The sequence below is a fragment of the Physeter macrocephalus genome, chromosome 7, assembly GCF_002837175.3.
Source record: "Physeter macrocephalus isolate SW-GA chromosome 7, ASM283717v5, whole genome shotgun sequence".
Lineage (NCBI taxonomy): Eukaryota > Metazoa > Chordata > Mammalia > Artiodactyla > Physeteridae > Physeter > Physeter macrocephalus.
The window spans coordinates 106,536,000-106,557,174 of NC_041220.1; the positions used below are offsets into that span (position 1 = coordinate 106,536,000).

General features: G+C 47.8%; 1 long non-coding RNA gene across 1 annotated transcript in view; it reads right to left on the minus strand.

Annotated features, from left to right (window-relative positions):
- LOC112063761 (uncharacterized) overlaps positions 1-21,175 on the minus strand; it is a 96,174-nt gene that overhangs the window by 67,190 nt on the left and 7,809 nt on the right. The window contains exon 2 of the long non-coding RNA XR_003680612.2: positions 7,379-7,502. This is a non-coding gene — a long non-coding RNA (uncharacterized lncRNA). The remainder of the gene's footprint in view (positions 1-7,378; positions 7,503-21,175) is intronic.

The following is a 21,175-nucleotide window of genomic DNA, read 5'->3' on the forward strand; positions in this document are numbered from 1 at the left end:
CCTGGGCTTGGTCTAGGAAATTCCAGGACATTTGTTCAACTCAAAGGTAATACCATGTCTCCAAGTATAGGAATTGCTGATGACAAGCTGTCCCAAACACAAGCCCTTTTCCTCATCCAGCTCAGCCAGGACCTGTACTTCATGGTTAAAAATGAAGCAGGTAGAGAAATTCTCTCTTTTCCTGAAGAGATAAGTCCGCAAACCTTTCATGAAAGAATCCTTCCTTCCCTCCTTTCCTCTAAAGGAGTCTTTCTACTGGCGTCATGGCTCCCTCCACCCAAACGTCAGGCAATACTAATGCTCAGGTAAACTGAAGAGCTACCCAGTAGCTTATGAAGATGGTGCCACCACATCTGACTTGTGAACCATACTGATACCATCCAGGTTTCCAGCTTTCCACATGGATTAGAAATAGTCAGTGAGCATCACATCAGTTAGCATTACAACACAAGAATCTAACCAGAGGCAGATCCAGAAAAGCACAGCCTGGAGCCATTCAAGCCACCCAGGGATCGAGTAAACTCCAGGTACCTCCTCACGGCAAACTGATCGTCACTCTTCAAAAAACCTCACCACCACATCAGGTCTCTAAAAATGGTGAAGGCTGATGTTTTTTTGATGTAAAGAAAATGGGTTTTGTATTCCAAACCTCCCCAGACAGAGGACAGATCTTTGTGAACGTGACCTTTATTCTATCTGCTACAGTCTGAGGACAAATGTGTGATTAGAGCTATAGTCAATGGTTTCACTGGCAACTACTTCATTTATGGTTAAAGAAAAAGAAAGAAAAATTCAAGCAAGGAGTAAAGACCTCGAGTCAGGCACAGCTTCTTGGCTTGGAAAAGTAGGTGATTACACCTTGATACGTAGTGAGCAGCTCACTGAACCTAGGCCTTAGGATCTTTTCCTGCCCAGGCCCTACTCCACCCACCCACCCCACTGGCTTGACAGTAAGGCAGTTTGCACGTAGAGTGCCCACTGGCAGAAGGGTCTGCTTCTCTGAAGTTAATTTTCTCACAACTTGAGAGGGGGTTGGATGTAGGGCTGATTACCACCTGAAGACGCCACAGGAGTCAGGCAGCTCTTGCTGACAACCCCACCCTATGGTGGCCCCTAGGGCATCCCGTTTACTATGATCTCCCATACCTGGGGCAATTGTTAAGGCCCAGTGAGCAGGTCGCTGTTTTGCATTTCTATCCATCCAGCGTCTTGGGCTGGAACCCCAGTTCTCCTAAAGAAACCTGGATGTCTAGATTAAGAACACGTCCGTGACAATTAGTGTCCTGCCTCAAAAGAACTGGAACTGGTCCTCCAGGACTCATGTTTGGAAGACAATCAGAAAGGTCCTGGAATATGGAACAGAGCAGTGCTTTGGAGAACTTCAGTAATGAGACCAGAAAGGCTTCCCAGCACAGAAGAACTTTGACCACTGGTTCAAGATGACCAACCAGAGAACTTCTTTTGTGCGCCTACTCCCTTGGCCGGTAAGAATAGAAGTCACCCTGCATTTGATCAGAGGTCTTTGTGATTCCTTGTTTCGATGAGACATTCGGAGTACCAAGACAGATGACAGTGAACTATCACAGCTGTCATGGAGGTATGATCTTTATTAGTAAAAAGCACTACTTCTGGCATTTAGCATGCATCTCCTGTATTCAATCCTCAATGAAGAGAGTATCAATTTGCTTTCTCATGGGAAAGTCAGCAGTATACATTCATAGCCTCATCCTAGAGTTATGTCAACTTTCCTAGTCTCTACAATAAAATCTACAGAAATCTTGATTATATTGGCATTCCAGATTATGTTGGTGAGAGCGGCCAAGATGGGCGAGTAGGAAGACCCTGAGCTCACCTCTTCTCACGAGCACACCAAAATGACATCTGCAAGAAGACCATCAATGAAAAAGACTGGAACCTATACTGGCGTTCCACAGAAGATCCTGCTGGTCTAGTTATTACTGACATTGTTTTGTTAGAATTGAAGACCTATGTGCCAGAATGTGGTAGGTAAACCTACAAAGATTCAGGGGCTGCCACACCACTGATGCTTTTAAGTGTCTAGGGCATGCAGGACATCACTTCCTACTTCCAAATTAAAGGACAATTTACTGCACCTTTTATCTCCTACCATGAAGGAAGTGTAACTTCAAAATTGGTAGGCCTCTTTGGATTGTAAAGACAGCATATGTCACACTTGGGAATACTGCCCCTAACCATTTTTCAGTGGGCTCCAAAGCCTGCCAGTTTTGAGTACCTGTGGTCTGGCCATTCAAAATACAGCCTGACAGACCTCAGTGTCAGCCACACCCATGGTAGGAATAGACGCAAGTTCCTGCAGAACTCAACAGGAATCTTGATTATATTGACTTTCCACAAAAGGTCTTTCTGGTCCACCTTATCATTGGTGTTATATTGTTAGACCTGGAAATCAGAAGTATCAAGTGCTCTGGAACACACCTATGGCCAGAATGTGAGAGGTAACAGCAGACTCCTAAGATTGCAGAGTAAGTTCATACATTTGCCCATAGAACACTTAACTTGGAAATCGGCTCCAAGTATAATACTGAGACTTAATGGAGACTGAATTCCTAGCCATGAAACGTCAAGTATGGGTTTAGAACTTCCCACGATGAGCTGGACACTGTAAGACTTAAAAGCATAAGGTCCAATGGGCACCAGTGTTACACAGGTAATAGTGTATTTGTGGAAAGTCCCAAGAAAATCTAAGGTCACATTTAAGTTACAAGAACAAATGACCCCACACCCCCATCATCCCCTATCTCTGTTGCACTTATACCTCTCAGCTCATACCTGTGGCCCCATGAAGACATCCCTGTGACAAGGAGAGAAAAGTAAAGCCCTGGTTCGTAGACAGATTCATTCAATATGTAACAATTCATTGTTAATGGATGGCTGCAATCTCATGACTCCTTAGAGGATACCCTAAGGAACACTGAGGGAGAATTCTCCCAGTGGGCATAAGTTCAATCAGTACACTTCATCATTTCTTATGAAATGAGGGGGTCTAAGATGGGTATTCAGAATCCCATGCATTAGCAAATGGGCGGGCTGGCTGGCTGCTCAGTGTCCTGGAAGCAGCAAGATTAGAAGATTAGAGACAAGGAGGTCTGGGGAAGAGGCATGCAGAAGGACCTACGGGAAAAGACACAAGGCCTAAGTTGTTTGTTGGTTTTAAGTCAAAAGGCAGTGCCTACCAGATCATTCATCACAGAAGATGTGCTCAGTAAGTGGACAGGATGACTTGTCCAGAAGTCAGCCGGTTTCTGTGCTCAGCCCCCTAGTTGCTTGCAAAAAAGTCTACCCATTTCACAGGTCCAATATCATGGCTCCCTCTCAAAGCCAATCTAGCTACTGCCATTGTTTTAAAGCTGGCCTGTCAGCAACAGAAACAGACGTTAAACTTCCATATGGTGCCACCCAGCCTCTTGTTGGCAAGGTGATTACATCTGACCTCTCCCCTCCTGAGAGAAGCATCCATCCTTCTGTGATAATTATTCTGGATTTGAATTTACCTTCCATGCCCTGGCACTTCCATGCACAGTGCCTGTGTTAGCACCACTAGGGGCTTCCAGAATACCTAACTTACTGCAGAAAAATCCATATTAAGTCACCTGGAACAAGCGATCCATCTTACAGAGACACATGGTTACAGAAACCTTGATTTTATCATATATTAACTAGAAGCTGCCAGACCAGCATGTCACTGAAATGCCCTCTTACCTGTCCGGGTAAAGAACCAGTTTGATGATGAACTGCAGAGATGGGGTGTTCTGTAAGAAACCCACCACACAGATCTCCATTTAGGGAAGGACGTGCTGCTTGGTAGGGAGCACAGCCAGCAAGAGCCTCCAGCTAGCTGTCAGTCCCCCAAGGGCAGCCCACATCCAGGGGCCAAGTGAGCCAGGAGTAGAAGTCCCAGCCGTATCAGCCTGGTGTGAGATGACTAACAGAAGATGCCTGCCATGGCACTCTCCATCTGGTTCTTGGTCCATCTTCCATCCCAGTCTGACTTCTGCCTAGACCTTCCTCTGCCCCTCTGATCAACATTATATACTCCAAACCCTTGCATTCCTAAGTCAGTATCTCAGAGTACCCTTTCCAGGAAACTCAACCACACAACCACAATGAAGTATCAGTAGCAGTAGACTCAACGTGGTCTAATGGGTGTAAGGAATCATACTGGTGATTCCTGCTTTCATAGTCTACCTGAGTTTGCTAACAGTTCAAGACAGGAACTGCAACTTGAAAGCATCATGCTCATCACAATGGTGTTGGTGTACTTTGCTAGCAAACTAGTGGCCATTACATGATGCTGTGTCTCCAAGAGCTACAATATAGGTCTGGGAACCAAGGAGTGGAATTAAGTTTCTCCCTTGTCTTAACACCCAGTGACCCAACTGGGAAATTTGTGCTTTCCATCCCTACAAGTTAAGTTCAGCAGGTCTAGAGGTCCTAGATCTAGAGGCTAATACCAAGGGACACAAACAGTGCTCTTTTGCCGGTAGACTATCAAGATTTTCTGCTACATGAGAGGAAAGGGAAAAATGATGCATTGGAATGTTGCTTGGTTCTTTCACACCCAATGTTAAGCATAAAGAAGCAATTGCAGCAAACATGGCCTGATAAGGTCACCAGGGGTTCAGACCTCTTAGAAGTGAAGGTCTTGGGCACTCACCAAAATAAGCAACTTAAACCAACGGAAGTGCTGGCATCTAGGCTTGAGGGTAGAAGGAGATAAGTATTACATCTTATAATGATGGTCCTTAGAGACAACCTGCAGCAGTGATTGAAGATCTGGGTGCTCATAGCTGCCCATCACAGGTAGACACAGAGGTATACCACACAGCTCTCTTCTCAAAAGAGCTTGCTGTCCATCTGTGACGATCATGGTTACCCAATAGCCTCCAGCTGTTAGCCCACATTCTTGGAGTGGCTCCAAGCCAACGACGGAGGGAGCCTAGCCATTTCCATCCAGTGTGGGATTCCTCAAACTGGTCCTCTGCTCCAGACCTCCCTGTGGGACTGGCAGAAAATGTCAGGGACACGTTATGGTCTGACAGCTCCCTCTGCATAATCCTACCTCTTCCCCTTTTTCACAGGTGTCATCCCCCAGTAAATCTTCGGCAGTCCTAATTCTCTTGGCATACGCTTCCCAGAGGATAACGGTACAACCACTGTAAAGCATCAGCGGCAGTCTACTCAACATGGTCCAAAGGGTAGGAAGAATCAGGAATGTGATGCTTTCCCCCAGTCCACCCAAGTTCACCAGCAGCTTCGGGAGACCTCTCCAGCACATCCATGGCTTCCCCACCTCAGTGCCTGCATGTGTTTGCCTGACTACTTTCTTTGGTACTACAGGAGCTCGCTCTGCCACAAAGTGGAAACTACAAGGGAGTTAATGTTCTTGAGGGTGCCCACTCCCCAGCTAATGAAGGACAGATAATCACTGAGTGACTGTCAACCACCCCATCACATGGGGGTGTTACCAGATGAGCATTACACAGTACCATATATCAGAGGCTCCCCAGCGGGACTGAACCCCAGATGCCCATAGTAGTAAACCCACTTTAACACAACCTTTGACATTCTCCTTCCCCAGTCCTGCTTTCCTCACTTTCACTTATGCTTCCTGGGATCACCTACCACCCGTATCCTTGTCTCAGCGTCTGCTCTCTGAGAAAGGCAAACGAAAAAGTCTGATGTTTGTGAGATTACAGTCAGATTGAGCCCAAAATTCAGTGACACTGTTAGGAATGAAAGTTTGTGCCCCCCCCACCCCAATTCACATATTGAAGCACTAATTCCAGTGTGAAGGCATTAGGAGATGGGGCCTTGGGAGGTAATTAGGTTTAGATGAGGTCATATGGGTGGGGCCCCCATGATGGGATTAGTGTCCTTCTAAGAGGGAGGAGACTAGAGTTCCTTTGTGTTCTACCTTATGAAACAAGAGAGTCATCTGCAAGCCAGGAGGAGAGCTCTTATCAGGAAGCCAATCTCCTGGCACTTTAATCTTGGGCTTCCCAGCATTTTCATCCCTTTAGACCCAGCAGGTCTCTAGCTTTTCAAACTTCCCTTGCCTCCACCCCATCCCAAAAGGCTGCAGTGCTTCAGCTACACTCTCCCCAGTAGTGTTTCCAGATTCACATCTCTGCTTCTCTGGAAGAAGTCTGGCTCTCAGTGAAGGTGGCCACTGAACAAGGGTGGAGATTGCACTGATGGAGAATGCAGCCTCACCCTCCCTGGCACTAAGCAGAGGTGTGTGTGCGCCTGTCCCCAAGCCCTTCCTGTTCCTCCCTGAGTCTGATCCGGGAGGCTCCCCTCTCAAAGTTGATGTCTCAGACAATCTCCCAATCAGTGCACGAAAAAAAGACAATCAATGTTCAAAAGAAAAAATTCTATGTTTGCAGATCAGAGGAGCAGCTAAGCCAAGTGTGAAAAGGGGAGAAAGCTAACATTTTTAGAGCTAAGGAGCATTAACCACAGGAATAGTTTAACATTTTGTAAAGGTCCTGTTTGAACTCTTTTGTCTGCTTGCCCTTGTATGTCCCTTTAGCAGGTCAAGACAACTTACTCTGTCCGTACCTCTGCTGGTAATATACTTGGAGTGCCCTTAGGCTGTTAATGAAACACAGACATCGAAGTTGTTTGCCAGATTCTTGGAATAGTCCTGAAGGCTCTTTGTCCGTCTGATATCTAGCCAGGCCTGGCCTATGGAATCTGGAGCCTGAGAGCCTGGGGGTGGGCTCTCACTCCTGGTTCTAGTGTCAACAGAAATCCTCTTTCTAGAGGAAGCAGTTTACTGGCAAGTTAAACCATACGCTTAAGAAATTTCTCTCAACAGTAGAGGAAGTCTGGATAGATTTAGATTTTCCCGAAAGCCTAGCGATTGAAATGTAGTTGTGGACCACTGGGTATGTTTCCAACGTGCGATATATGTAAAGTATGTTTCAATAAACGCTTTAGACTTTGCTAGAATCACTACAAATAGCTGCTGGATATCTATATTTGAGTCATGAAGTTAGAATTTTATGGTTTACCCCTGTACCTCGAATACTCAAAAATCAAAGATTTAGATTCAAAGTAAAACACGGTAACTACTACCTCAGATTACTATGATTTGTCATGTTAGGCTTTTTGAATTTGAAGAAAAAGCCTAACTCCTTCTTATATCCTTTAACAATTTCTGGTGCCTTCGTCAAGTTCAATTTTAAAAGCATGGTTCATAGGGAACTTTCAGGCTTTATATTAATATTTTAGATAAGAATTTCTCATTACAGATGAAAACTTATACCTGAGACCACATGAGTAACATCACAAGGTGTTCACAATCTACAGGATTCTGAAGAAAAGAGCTTACCTGCTTAGTGCAGGACCTTGGGCGAGCCAGATCCCAGGCTGTCCAGCAGGAATGGAATCAATTACGTTTCAAAAGGTAGGTGAGCTTGGTATAGGGGGAGGCAAGTCACACAGGGTCAAGATTCCTAGAAGGAAAATAGGGCAAGAACAAAGATGGTTAGGCAGAGGAAAGATTCCCCACTGATGTCCTCAAAACCCATTCTTGAGTCCCCAGAGCTTCCCGCCTGGCTGCTGGCTGAGGGGAGTCCTTTGGCACCACCTGGTGGCCCGAGGGCATCATAACAGCAGACACGGAGAGCAGAAGCCTGTGGAAGCTTGACATGCTGGTCTCCCAAGCCCACCCTAGGAGATGCTATGCTCCCTACAAACATCAGACCTTGTCCTAGACAACCGAAATCTTGGAACACCCCTAAAACCTACTCAGCACTAGGGTAGGCCTGGGCAGGTCTTTTCTCTAGCTGCATCTTCTCTGCTGACCCTGCATCAGGCTCAGGGCTGGGCTAGCCCTGGCTAGGCTCACTACATGACCTCCTGGCCAGAGAGCACCAGAACACAGGTCCCTAAGGAGCTCCCAATCACATCCAACTTGAAGCAGCTGGATGAGCCAGAGATGCTGTTCACAGGCAGCAAGACGTGCTAAGACGAGACAAGCCCATCCTGGAGAAACTGGAAATGCATTCTCTTTAACATGAAGGCACCCAGTCACATCAAGCTAAGCGGGACTTGGGAGAAGTCCTCTCCCAGATCCAACCTGCAGGTGGAGTGGTCCTGGTGACCAGGGCCTGACATTAACGTCCCTCCTTAGATGGTTTCTATGTGCACTGTTTATCAGACCTGTGAGTGACATGCATCACCTGCTTGTCACAGTCAGCATCCCATGACCACCTCTAATACCCCCGACTATCTTAACTGCCGCAGGTGAGGCTTGGAGAGCATTTAATCAAGAACAAATTGCACGGAGTCAAGGAGATGGTTCTGCGTACATGTTATGCTATGCTCACTATGTATGTGTATGTCTAAGTATGTTCCTGATAAGAGAGCTTAAAATTCACTTTGTCGGGCTTCCCTGGTGGCGCAGTGGTTAAAAATCCGCCTGCCAATGCAGGGGACATGGGTTCCAGCCCTGGTCCGGGAAGATCCCACATGCTGCGGAGCAACTAAGCCCGTGCGCCACAACTACTGAGCCTGCGCTCTAGAGCCCACGAGCCACAACTACTGAAGCCCCATGCCACAACTACTGAAGCCCGCACGCCTAGAGCCCGTGCTCCGCAACAAGAGAAGCCACCGCCATGAGAAGCCCGCGCACCGCAACGAAGAGTAAGTCCCCGCTCGCCGCAACTAGGGAAAGCCCACATGCAGCAACGAAGACCCAATGCAGCCCAAAACAAATCAAATAAATAAATTTATTTTAAAAATTCACTTTGTCATGCAATAACCAGAGGGAATAAAGTAATTTCTATGGTTCATTCCTTTCCTTAGCAGTAATGTGTGAAGAAAAAAGGGTCAGAAATATGGGGGCACAGCAGCAGTTATAGTTTCCATTCCAAGTCATGGACACGGATAGTCTAGCTTGAAAGCCCATAACCCTGCCCAAGTTGACAAAGCTGACAGGTATTTTCCAAGGATGGCTTCAGTGTATATTTTGAAACTATAATATACCCACAGTACAAGAACAGCAAAAGTGAATTGCCTAACGAGCCAGTTAAGGTGACGATTTTGTCAAATCCACTCGCTGCCATCTGGCAGAAGTGATACATTTCAAAGTTTCACAGACAAAAACCATGATCCTTAATATAAAGCCCTTGTTATATACAGGTAAGTCAAAGGGCTTCGTTGTAAATGTTTACTCTTCAATCACAATTTACAATATTGGGGTCGCTCTCGCCTTCTGAAATGGCCCACACTCTGCCTGTGAGTGTCTCTCTCTATAAACATTTTCACTTAAAGAAACCAATTTACACTACTGGAAGCTCAGAAAGTCAGGCCACATATCACAGATGACCCTGAAGAACTGGGTTAACCTGCAGATTGCTTTTATAGCCCTACCCACCTACACCTCCCCAAAGCTGCATCATGGCCCAGCCCCTAGCAATGCTGGCACTTGACTGCCAAACGGAGACCAGTAGGGGACACATGTGACAAGTTCTGGCCGCTCTGACAGCCTCCTCCCCTCTGTGAGAGCAAGGGGCTCAATCCTCTCTTCAGTCTCTCGGCCAACAGCTCCCTCTGGCCAGAGCCCCCTCAGCACAAGGGCCGGCACCCCCTTCTCTGCGGGCCCACAGACTACGTTTCAGGAGCAGGAATTGTTCTAGGAGAGTGAACTCAGTCAGCAGGGATGGTAACTCCTTGGAGATTCTCTGGGCTCTGAGGGGCACAAGCCCAGGGGTTATAAAGATGTCCCATGTTTAATGCTGGGGCGGAGAGGGCAAGCCGTCGGGCAGTCCGCCCCATTCTGCACGGCCACTCGGGTGGGCACACTGGCCCCCTTCAGGTGAACACGCAGCTTGTACTTGAGGCTGTACCTTCAAAGAAAGGGCTTGGGACACCCCACCTCTCCTTACCAGCAGGTGCCCCAGACAGTTGTACCAAGTTATCAGAAATGCCTCCATGGCCCCCACAGCCCTTTCTGGGTACTTCTCTCACCAGGAAAGACGGGTCCAGCCACAGAAGACCATCCAGGACCGCCAGACTCGGTTACTCCAGGGCAGGTAGCGGGTGGAGGGCAGGAGACCACCCACCAGGATAGCTTCACAGGTACACCTCATCTACGTGCTCCACTTCATCGCATTTCCCTCTTGGTTTTTAAACAAATTACAGGTTTGTGGCAACCCCGCATCGAGCAAGTATCAGCACCATTTTTCCAACAACATGTGATCACTGCACGTCTGTCACAATGTGATTCTCACAATATTTCGAACTTCATTACTGTATTTGGTACGGTGATCTCTGATCAGTGATCTTTGATGTTGCTATTATAATTGTTTGGGGGCACCACGAGCTGCACCCATATAACTGTGTTCTGGCGGCTCTACCAACCGGCCACTCCACCGTTATCTCCCCCTCTCTTTGTGCCTCTGAGTTTCCTGAGATACAACAGCATTGAAATTAGGCCAATGAATGAACACTCAGAGGCCACTGCAGGGTTAAATGAAAGGAAGAGTCATATGTCTCACCTTAAATCGAAAGCTAGAATGATTAAGCTTAGTGAGGAAGCCAGGTCAAAAGCTGAGAGTGGCCAAAAGCTAGGTCTCTCGTGCCAAACAGTTCGCCAAGTTGTGAAGGCAAAGGAAAAGTTTTTGAAGGAAATTGAAAGTGCTTCTCCAGTGAACGCGAACGCACAGAGAAAGTTCAACAGCCTTATTGCTGACATGGGGAAAGTTTTACTGCTCTGGATAGAAGAGCAAACCAGCCACAACATTCCCTTAAGCCAGAGCCTAATCCAGAGCAAGGCCCTAACTCTCTTCAGTGTGAAGTCAGGGAGGTGAGGAAGCTGCAAAAGTTTGAACCAACAGGCAGAGGTTGGTTCAGGAGGTTTAAGGAAAGAAGCCATCTTCCCTAACTTAGAAGTGCAAGAGCAAGTAACAACCGATGATGTAGAAGCTGCAACAAGTTATCCAAAAGATCTAGCTAAGATCACTAATAAAGGTGGCTACACTAAACAGAATTTTTTAATGCAGAATAAACAGCCTCATATTAGAGAATCTCATAGCTGAAGAGAAGTCAACGCCTGGCTTCAAAGCTTTCAGACAGGCTGACTCTCGTTCGGCTCTCATGCAGCCGGGGAATAAGTTGAAGCCAATGTTCATTTATGATTTCAAAAATCCTAGGCCCTTAATTATGCTAAAGGGACTCTGCCTGTGCTCTGTAAATGGCACAAAGCCCGAATGACAGCATATCTTGTTAACATGGTTTCCTGAACATTTTAACTGTTGAGACCTACTGCTCAGAAAAAGATTCCTTTCAAAATATTATTGCCCATTGCCAATACACCTGGTCACCCAAGAGCTCTGATGGAGATGTAAGAGATTTATGGCGTTTTCATGCCTGCTAACAACATCCATTCTGCAGTCATGGATCAAGAAGTCATTTTGACTTTCAAGTCTCATTGCTTAAAAAACATTTCATAAGGCTATAGCTGCCACGAGGAGTGATTCCTCTGAATCTGCGCAAAGTACATGAACTTTCTGGAAAGGCTTTGCCATTCTAGATGCCATGAAGAACATCTGTCATTCGTGGGAAGAGGTCAAATAAACATTCAAAGGAATGTGGAAGAAGTCGATTCCAACACTCATGGATGACTGAGGAGTTCAAGACTTCAGCAGAGGAAGTAACTATGGAGGTGGTAGAACTAGAGTGAGGTGGAGCCTGAAGATGTGACCAAATGGCTGCGGTCTGTAACACTTTAACGGATGAGGAGCTGCTTCTTAGAGAAGAGAAAGGATCTACCTGGTGAAGATGCCATGAAGACTACTGAAATGACAAACGATTTAGAATGTAACAGCAACTTAGTCAATAAAAGCAGTAGCAGCAGAGTTTCAGAGGATTGACTCAAGTTTTGAAAGTTCTATGGGTAATACGCCGAAAAGCATTTCATGCTACAGAAAAATCGTGAAAGAGAGTCAACGTGGCAGGCTTCATTGTCGTCTTATTAAGACACCGCCACAGCTACCCCCCAACTTTCAGCAATCACCACCCTGATAAGTCCATGGCCATCAACATCGAGGTGAGACTCCCCACCAGCAAGAAGGTTATTACTCACTGAAGGTTCAAGTGGTGGTTAGCAATTTTTAGCAATAAGGAATTTAATGTACATGCTATTGCACACTTAATAGACTACAGCGTAGTCTGAACAACTTTTATCCGCATTGGGAAACCAAAAAACGTGTGACACTGATATTCGCTTTTTTGTGGTGGTCTGGAACTGAACCTGCAGTATCTCCAGGTATGCCTATAATGCATAGAACTGGCCCCCTTCCAGGATTCCTGTAAGGATGTAAACTTTTAACGGCCAGTCAGTCCAAAGAACTTCTAAAAGCGTGATAAAAGCTCTCCAGTCTTGATTCTGAAAGATGGGATTAAAACTCATATTTCTATTTTTACTCATCACTAGACAGACCCTCTACCCCCAGATATCGAGGACAAGGCCTAGAAAGATCCCCCAAAATCAAAGGATAAGCATCATGGGGAACCACTCAAGGCTCAAGACTGGCTGCCTAAGGCAAGTCAGGCATGTTCCGAAGTGTTGCAGAGTACAGCAGGAAATCTCCTGAGGCAGAAGCAAGATGCTATTGAAGAGCTGCAAAATGGTTTCTATTTTCTGCCATTGGATAAGGAGTCACTGGCTTCAAAATCTGAAACTACTTAACAGGGAAGATCTTCATATAAGAATTCACTGAGAAAAGGACTGAGCTTTCAGTTCTGTTGACTCTTAACAACCAATGATCCACAAGTGTCCTTGAAGAAAGAATCTTGACCCCCTGAATGGATGGCTGGGCTTTCCTCTTCCAGAGGTTACTGTAGCAGATATGACCTTCCTAGATGTTCAGTTTCAAGTATGAAACTACAAGGAGTTGATTTTGTCACCTGTGGGGGGTCTTATTCCAAAAGGACCTTAGGACCTTATGTCTTCTACATAGAAGCACCTCCAGAACCAGTTCATTGTTTGACAGTTCTTCAAAGTGCTAAGCACAGAACTACCATTTGACCTAGTCATTCCTGTTAAACACTCAAAAGAACTGAAAACATGGATTTCAGCAGTTACCTGTACACCAGTATTGACTGCAACATTCACAAGAGCCAAGATGTGGAAACTCCATTATCCATCAACAAGTGAAGAGAAATAAAACTTGGTATATCCAGGCAATGGACTGTTATTCAGACCCAAGAAAGGATTGAATTTCTGACACATTGTACAACGTGGATGAAATTTGAAGTTATTTAGAATAAATAAGCCAGACAAAAGGACAAATGCTTTGTGATCAAATGACATGAAATAGAGAATAAGCAAGTTAATTAATAGATTAGAGCTTGCCAAGGGCTGGAGATGGGGGTGGGGTGGGGGATGGGAGTCATTGCTTAATAGTTGCAGAGTTTTTGTAGAGTGCCGAACAAGTTTTCAAATTACCCTAACACTATTGTACAACCATCATTAATGACTGCCACCGATTGCATACTGATTGTAATGATTGTATACGGTACGCTTAAGATAGTTCAAGTGGCAAATTTTATGTTGTAGGTATTTTATCACAAAAGATGTTTGGGGAAGAAAAACAGCTCACGTACTTCAGGATGAGATAGCTAAAAGCTCAGCTGTTATAGACAATGTTTCTATGCCCCCTAAAGTTCATATGTTGAACTCCTAACCCTCAGTGTGATGGTATTTGGAGATGGGGGGCTCTGAGAGTACTAGGCTTAGATGGGGTCACGAAGGTAGAGCCCCATGATGGGGCCAGTGCCCTTTTACTACGAGGAAGAGACCAGAGTGAAGAATCAAAGAATCAAAAGGAAACTCCAAGTGTCCTTGACAGATGAATAGAAATGAAGGGTGATACATGTACGCCAGGTCTCTTTCAGCCATTAGAAAGGAGTAACGTTGACACATGTAACAAATGTGGATAAACCTCAAAGATTCTAAGTGAAGCAGACACAAGGACACGATGTGGCCTTATTCCACTTGTACCAGAACAAACCCAGGAGCCCATGAGGAGGCAGCCAGGACCCAGACACCTAGAAAGCGCCATCTGGTGACAATTCAGGAGGCATCTCCCTGTAAAACCAAGGGTAGCCATCAGCTAGAGCCATTGAACTGTAACTTGCTCCATCATCTGTAAGCTGCCCTCACTGGTCAACTCGCTTTGTTTACCAAAACGTGCATATCCTCCCAGCATCACGTAGTCTAAAGTTAGAAGACCCCTTCACCACCCCTATAGATAGTATCTGTCATAGGATTCAAGATGTTAACGCACAAGTGGTTTTCCAAGAACTTGGAGTCAGCTGTTGTCTAGTTCCAGCCCCAGCAGTTAAGACTGGTTAGGAACATCGACCCTCCAAGTGGGCATGTGCAAGTGTCCAAAGGATGGCCTTTTGACATCAAAGGGCCAACAACTCCCTCAGATCCTACTGCCATTTTCCAAACACGCATCCCACGAAGAAGCCTGTAGCTTAGCTGCACCTGCGCAGGCCAGCGACTACCTCACCTTTTCCTTATTTCTCATCACCATTCCCCACGCTCCCCAGGCCACCCTGCTTCTTTGTCCCATAAATACCCTGAGCCCCTCCCCATTGGGGAGGTGGATTAGAGATTCATCCTGTCTCCTTGCTTGGCTTCCTCATGGACAAACCCTTCCTCTGCTGTAAGTCTCCGCATCTCAGCGTTTGGCTGGCAGGGCTTCGGGCTAAGGATCCCAGTTCGGTAACACCCGTGCGTCAGGCCCGAGTCCACATTTGAAGACTCTTCCCCTTATTCTCAGTAACCCAGACATCCTCCCCTCCACCTCCACTTAAAGGGGCAACGTTTGCCGCAAAAAGCACCTGGACATGCAAAAGCTGAGGGAACAGGACCCTTGAGAAACATGTCCCTTGCAGACAGGAGGCAGGCGTTTCTGGCACCCAGGGATCACAAGACAGCCCCCATGGGGCCAGTGAGTCCTGTCTAACCAGGCACTTAGTGAAACCACACCCCACCTCCTCATGCAGCAGCACAGGCTCAGTCCTGCCTGAACACCTCGGGTTAGGCTGCACCAAACTTTTGGTGGGAGAGGAAGGCGCTAAGGAAAGCCTGCTTCCCTGTCCTTAGTGAGCTCACAAGAGAGACAGCAGATAAGGCCCAGTGTGATCCTGAAGCAACAGAACCTACAGAACAACTGAGCCGGATCACATAGAGGCAACATCCAAGCACTCAACAGCCCTGGGAGGCTCCAAGGAAACTTCATGCTGAGCCCCAGAAACACCGCTGTTAGCAGCACATCGTCCCTGCCTTCAGGGAGCTTCCAGTCTGGCAGAGACTACAGCTGAGAAGGTACAACTTCGACATCAGGGGACAAGTAGCCCCAAGTCCTGCAAGTTCACCGTCATGGCATCCGAGCACAGTGGGGCACCGACTCCAGGGACGGAGGGTCCCACTTCCACTGGGATCCCTACAGAAGCACTCCCCTGGATCCTGGCTGCAGTCCACACTGTCTGCCAGCCTCTCTCCCCATCACGGCTCCAGGACACCACCGTCAGTGCTCCTCCAGGTTTGCTTAGTACACAAACCTGGCAAAAGAAAGTAGAAATAATTCTGAAAGACCAAAACTAAGGGATATCATTAAGTACCATGCAAACGGCAACTAAGAGGCAGAGGCATTCAGTGACGTTATCAGACTTCCAGATTACGGCCTTGACTCCTGTCACCAAGTTCCCTCTCCCAAGGCAGGCATTCTCTGCCTCCTGGTGTTTGTAGCCTTTTATGGTGGGCAGGAAAAGCCAGACCTCCCACACGCATCGGCCCCAGAAGCTCTCCCAGCACAGCGAACTGCTTCTCACGCATCTCGCGGGAAGAGGCCGACCCAGCCTGGACGACGAGGAATGTCCATTTTGAGGCCCCCCCCAACATCCACCCAGGGCAAAGTTCCTAGGTTTAAAAAGAGATTCTTCAGTTTAGAAGGTCCTTTGTCTTGCTCTGACCTCAAGCTCCAAGGTGCCTCTCACTCGTAAAGACACGTGTGGGAAGCACTCCGCGTCCACTGGAGCGACTGCCCCCCAAACCACCTGACATAATCATCCCCAGCACCACCACCCTAAGCAGATAGCCGAAGTCCCCCGTAAGTCTGGACTGCCACGCGCCAGGGCATCAGACTTTACCAAAAAACTCGTGAATTTCTTGTCCCCAGTCTTTTTTTTTCCTAGGCGGTCCAGGAAGCCCATTCAGACTGTAGCCTGTCCTGGGCCCCAGGGTGCAGCCATCAGAACTTTGCAGGCGGCAGGTGTGGCCGCCCTGCTTGGTGTGTTCAGAGGCTGAGCTGTGTGCCATTGTGGGTGCTGAGCACCCAGCAGAGGACACAGCTCGTCCTCTTTCCAGGAGTCTGAACCTTGGACATTTTGTCCTGGGACAAGGTTCCCAAACATACGCACCTGAGACGATGCAGGGCTGCAGAGGCCATGCCCAGGTCTTCTCCCCCATTTCAGCCACAGTTACCATGAAGTCAGCGGCATCCTACAATGTTCACCTACATCCCCTTCCGTTTAAGGGGAAACACGGCAATGCCACTACAGCCAAGGAAACTCAGTATCCGTTTTATCGAATCTTCAGCTACACCCACCCACCACGCAAACCCCAGCACGGGCTCACAGCGCCCCTCCCTGTGGTGTCCTTTCCCAGCTGTTAGCACCACCTCCTGGGCCCCCGGGCCCACCTGCCTCAAAAGTCAGGACATTCTCTGCTTCTGCAAGGCGGTCAAGGTTTCAAAATCAGATTATGTTGCCTGGCAGTTCCAGACGTGTTTTCTGGGCGGGGCCTGTGAAGCCGTAGCTTGGTCTTAGCTCAGAGGTGTCATTCCCATAGGGAGGACGTGGCCCAGGGCCTACCTGGACCCTCAGATTCCAGGGTCCAGGATCGGGAGGGAGCCACTTGCAAAGGGACTTACTGGGAGGAGCAGCTGGCACCCTTCAGCCCATCTCAGCCGGCGGACCCAACCCTCCCAGGATCGGGTCTCTGATCCTCACATCGCACCATTGCCCACATTCAGGCATTGCCAGTGGGAGGGACTGGGGGGCCCACCTCATCTGCGGGAGGTCCCATGATGCGGGACCACAAGAGGTAAAGCCAACCTCTGCAGCTTTACCCTCACAACGGAGGATTTTTTTAAAAGGAGGCATTTGTTCTTATAGTTCTTTTGGATTTAACTTCATCTGAGCCCATCACAACCTGGAAGCATCCAGATCCCCACAGCCAGCGGCATTTCTCACGATCTCACCTACCCGTAATTTACTGCGCGTGCAGTTCAGTAGCCGACATCAAGTCGTATTTGGAAAGCGGACACCAACAGACCAGCTAACGAGACATCTCATGATTCAACAGGAAAGTTGGAACAGCATCTGCCAGTTTCCAGGCCAGCCTTGTGTCTGTCTCTATAGCCCTCCCAGGCCACCTCCACCCAGAAGGGAGGGTTTTTCACCGGCAGCACTAGAGCATTCGCACGACAGATGGCCAGCAGAGAATTGACCAAGGCACAGGAGTGCAACTTCAGCAAAGACCAGTTTGAGGCAGTCCCATCAAGGTGCTGTCCTCACCAAAGTCAGATTCCTGGCCACGAAGACTTCAGAACAATTCACATAGGACCCATCTTTATTTTCTATCTTAAACTCGATGTCTTCAGTATAACCCACTGAAGAATAGATGCTGTGACCTGAATGTTAGGATTCGTGGCCCACCGAAACGGGCCACGCCTGGGGTTGTGGAGGATCGACATTTCCCACCATTAAAACTTAATGGGGGGGCTTCCCTGGTGGCGCAGCGGTTGCGCGTCCGCCTGCCGATGCAGGGGAACCGGGTTCGCGCCCCGGTCCGGGAGGATCCCGCGTGCCGCGGAGCGGCTGGGCCCGTGAGCCATGGCCGCTGAGCCTGCGCGTCCGGAGCCTGTGCTCCGCAGTGGGCGAGGCCGCAGCAGAGGGAGGCCCGCGTAACACACACACAAAAAAAAAAACAAAAAAAAAAACTTAATGGGATTTTCATCATTGTCTTGCAAAAAAATCTCCATGCTGAATCAGACCAACTTATCTACAGCAAACAAGAGCGAAAACGTTCAACCCCAGTGAGGTCTGTGCAGGAGGATTCACGCTAACTGAAAGGCTGAAGGTACCTCCACATTGATCCCCTTTGCCCTCCAGTGAGGCTTTGGACACAAAGGAGAGGAGAGGACTCATTACGTTTAGTGAGTGGATGAAGCTTTTCTCCAGTGTGAGCCGATTTTTCCCCAAAGGATGTAGCAAGATGGGAACCGACAGGATCATTCTCCAAGGTGGATAATCACATGTATCCTAAAGGATAAGCATCCAAGGTGCTCCCACATTTACTGCGTTGGGAGTGTCACTCCCATGGGACCCCTAGCCCCACATTCCCTATAGTCCTGGTGTCTTCTGGGGTGTGTTTTGGGACGAATGCTCACTTAAGGCTGTTCACATGGATGACTTTCAGGGAATTTCTCCAATGACAGTTACTCCATCTCCTATGGGATAAGGAACCACTGAATCCGAGTTACTGCATGAATCTGTAGGGCCTTGGTCCAAATAGGATTGAAACTGGAGCGGGAATCGTATACCCAGACCAAGACTCCATCCCCCAGCTCAGGCATCTGTATGCTAACAAAAGATCCAGCAAGGCTCTGTTTTCTTTGAATTCCACAGCCGGGCCCCCATAGCCTATTGGTTCTTATCACCAGCCTAGCAACCCCTGCATGACAGGCAGGATCTGAAGAAGCTTAGCACATGTAGGGTATAAACACCTGCTACTCTGAGATTGATAGTTTGCTTCAATGGGGTCCTGAGACAACTGAGTCAGCTCCCCAGCTACTCAGGACAGGGGACAGTCAAATCCTGGGCCAGGGAGGCCAAGACTTAAGGGTGGAGCCTCTATGCTCCTGATCTGCTCATCTGTTCTGGCTCGCAGAGAGCAGGCTCTGAAAGTCAGCCAGCGATGCATCCCTGAGCAGGTTTTTCTGGATGAATTCTAAGCTCAGCGGTCTATTTCACTAGGATCACCCTCTGGAGGGCTCTGTAGAGCTCACTATACCACACTCCTTCCACCCCACACCATCTTAATAAGTCTGAGTTTTCCTACTGAGCACGGCCCCAGCAAGAGGGGGGCCAACCAAAGGCATCATGGAGACTCATTCAGTACACGACAGCCAGCTGGGCTCCTTTCTGGGTCACAAGCTCTGGTGCTGTGTCCTCCTGTCGCTACCTGCTTTCAAGCCTCTTTAGACCCCGACAAGGAAAATCTGCTCAAATCCTGAGCTCTGCTTAGACTGATGTTGCAGACAAGCGTGCCTCAAGTGAGTCAGATTAAAACTCCTTTTCTGTTTTAAACCCAGATGGAGTCTAGCACCTCAGGACACTAGTCAAGGCCACATTTGATACTCCAGCTGTTCTGAGTCCACACACCCATGCAGGTTAAAGCCAGTCATAGCCATAAGAGCTGCTAAACTTCAGCCAACACGGGCACAGAGTTGTCCTCCGGCATACGCAGCCCCCGTCTACGCCAAGGAGCATCCAGAGCAGCGAACACCAGGAAGCTCATTCTTACAGGCTGGCCTCCAGCTTCACCTGGATCATGAAAACAACGCACTTGGTGAGAAGTTAATGCCATACCAGCCCAGAGTCTGAGACAAGTTCTCCCCACAGAGCTTTACCATTACAAAAGGGGCTCATCTATGTGTCATTAGTTCCTTCAGGGCGATGCCTTCTAGAAACCTCAAGGGCAAGGAAATGAAGGTTGGATTTGGGCACCAAAGCTCCACCCCACATACAGGAAGCCTGGATTGGGGGAGTTTACAGGAGGAGAAGTGTACTGCAGGACTCAGTGCAGTCACGGATCCAGCACCAAGAAAGCTAGAGCCAGAAGCCAGGGCCTGGAAGACTGTGACAGGAGGAGTCTGGTGAGGTTTCCCTGCCAAAAAGCCTCAAAAGGTTTGCCTCAATTTGCATATTGTAACCCCTAAAGTGATGCTGTGCTCCAAAGCCATTTCCCCTAAGAGGTCTTCACAGGTCATAAGAGGTAGGGAGCTGCCCTCCCTCATCTGAATTCACTCTTCCATTGGTTACAGACTACCTTCCTGTTATCTCCCCACGAGTAATCCAATCTCATTCGCAGGATAAAACCCTTGCCAGTGCCGTTTGTCTCCAACACCAGACCGCAGCCGTCCTTACACAGCCTAGCAGAATCAGCCATTTAGCCGATTTATCTTGGGCACGCAGCACGGCGTCTGGAGCACAGTAAAAACTTAATAGATGCGTAGTCAGTGTTGATTTCGCCACACGCCTGGAGAGTAATTCTACAGTTTACAATTCACCGTTATCTACTATCTGCTGGAAGTCTCAAAATACTATTCTACCACTTATAGAAGTTGGATAGACAGTTGGCAAGGCAGGGTAGGCAAGAAGCTAGAAATATGCTGTGTCACAGTACATCCGTGAGGCCGAGACTCATTTGTACGTTCCATCCAATAAAGGATCATCTGAAACAGTCTAGCTTCCTGTCCACAGGGCCAGATTCAAGCTTGGGTACCTTGATTCTTTTGAGCTAACCTGGACTTGAACATAAACAAAACCAAACCTACCTAAACTGAGTTGTGTGCACAGCTGCTGATTATCAAGAATTGCTGTTTCATTTACATGTCTTACCTGCTGTCACGTTAGTGATCTAATTTGCCATGGGAATGAAAGTATTTTTACGGCCAAGACACCCACCCCCTTAGTCTGGAGCTCTCTTATCGACACTGAAAGTCTTATGTGCTATCCCAGCACTATTAACTCAGCCAATTCCCTTTACACTGAGCATAACTTAGCCCATCATCATTAACGAGTCAGCCATAGAAGGAACGGGTTGATTTGCTACCTAATCAGATGTAGCTTTATGGGAAGTAATTTTGGGACTCTACATCCTCTAAGGTTAAAAACAGTTCTTTCTGTCCAGGTTGAGATGTTAGACAGCTGTGCCTTCTAAATTTAGATGTTTGTATCAAGTGGGGACAATGCAAGACAGAAGGTCCTCATTTTTTCTCAGGACCAGGCCCCAGGGCCCACCTCAGGGCACTCAAGGAGA